The sequence below is a fragment of the Euleptes europaea genome, chromosome 3, assembly GCF_029931775.1.
Source record: "Euleptes europaea isolate rEulEur1 chromosome 3, rEulEur1.hap1, whole genome shotgun sequence".
NCBI classification, from domain to species: domain Eukaryota; kingdom Metazoa; phylum Chordata; class Lepidosauria; order Squamata; family Sphaerodactylidae; genus Euleptes; species Euleptes europaea.
In genome coordinates, this window is record NC_079314.1 from 115,881,045 (window position 1) to 115,882,477 (window position 1,433).

Genomic DNA, 1,433 nt, shown 5'->3' on the forward strand with positions numbered 1-1,433 from the left:
TTCCCTACTCTTCCACATGAAGCGTGCTGGGTGACCTTGGGCTAGTCACAGTTCTTTCAGAACTTTCTCAGTTCCACCTACCTCACAAGGTGTCTGTAGTGGGAAGGAGAAGGGAAGGTGATTGTAAGCTGCTTTGAGACTCCTTAAATGTAAAGAAAAGTGGGATATAAAAACCAACTCTTCTTCTTTCTCACATTCCCGTGAGAATCAGGTTAGGAAGGTGGAGACAAGCAAGCAAGCGGGGCCTTCTGGGTGGCAGCCCCTTTGCTGTGGCACTCGCCCCCCAAAAAGAGCCCTGTCAAATTATTTTTAGACAGCTGGTTAAAATGCTTTCATTTTGGAAAGAATTTGAAACTGTAAGCTGAATGCTGATTATGCCATATTTAGCAGACTTGGGGAAAAGGTTTTATCTGTCTTCCTTAGCGGTATGGTTTTATGCTAATCTGATTATTAGGAACGTAAGCAGGCTCAAACCAAAAGATAATCTAGGCCAGTATCCTGTTTCCCACGATACCCCAGCAAGATTCTTCTAAGAAGCACACCAGGTCAAGAGAGCTTCCCTGCGTTTCTGCTCTGCAGCACTGGTATGCAAAGCTCACGAACACAGGAAGCTGCCTTATACTGAATCAGACCCTCGGTCCATCAAAGTCAGTATTGCCTACTCAGACTGGCAGCGGCTCTCCCGGGACTCAGGCAGAGGTCTTTCACATCACCTGCTTGCCTAGTCTCTTTAACTGGAGATGCCGGGGATTGAACCTGGGACCTTCTGCATGTCAAGCAGATGCTCTACCACTGAGCCACAGCCCCTCCATCTTTAAAAAAAAACTTCCCTTCTAAAGAAAAACTCAGACATAGTTTTCAGTTGGGTAGCCATATTGGAAAAGCCCCATGGCGCAGAGTGGTAAACTGTAGTCCACGCTCTGCTCACGACCTGAGTTCAATCCCAAGGGAAGTCGGTTTCAGGTAGCCGGCTCAAGGTTAACTCAGCTCTCCATCCTTCCGAGGTCAATAAAATGAGTACCCAGCTTGCTGCCGGGGGTAAAGCGTAGACGACTGGGGAAGGCAATGGCAAACCACCCCAAAAACATAGTCTGCCTAGTAAACATTGTGATGTGACGTCACCCCATGGGTTAGTAATACAACCATTGCTCCTGGACGTTCTATTTTAGCTTGATGGCTAATAGCTACTGATAGCTCTGCCATCCAGAAATGTGTCTGACTCCCTTTTAAATGGTGATAAACTGCCAACCCTGTTGATGAAAATAGAGACCTTTATGTATTTTTAACACTGCTCCTACAGAGGATCACTTGCTCTCTGTAAGAAAGAGATGTGGGCTCACATCCTATTCATCAGCTGAAAACAGGGAGGCAAAGTTTTTGACGTGCTGTTCGTCAGTTTGTTGTTCCTGTTTTTGGCAGTTTGGCAGTAGGGT

The 1,433-nt window shown here is 46.4% G+C and overlaps 1 non-coding gene across 1 annotated transcript; it reads right to left on the reverse strand.

Annotated features, from left to right (window-relative positions):
• Window positions 1–735: 735 nt before the first annotated feature.
• TRNAV-GAC (transfer RNA valine (anticodon GAC)) lies at window positions 736–807 on the reverse strand. Its single transcript has one exon. It is a non-coding gene; the product is annotated as a tRNA-Val (tRNA).
• Window positions 808–1,433: the final 626 nt, after the last annotated feature.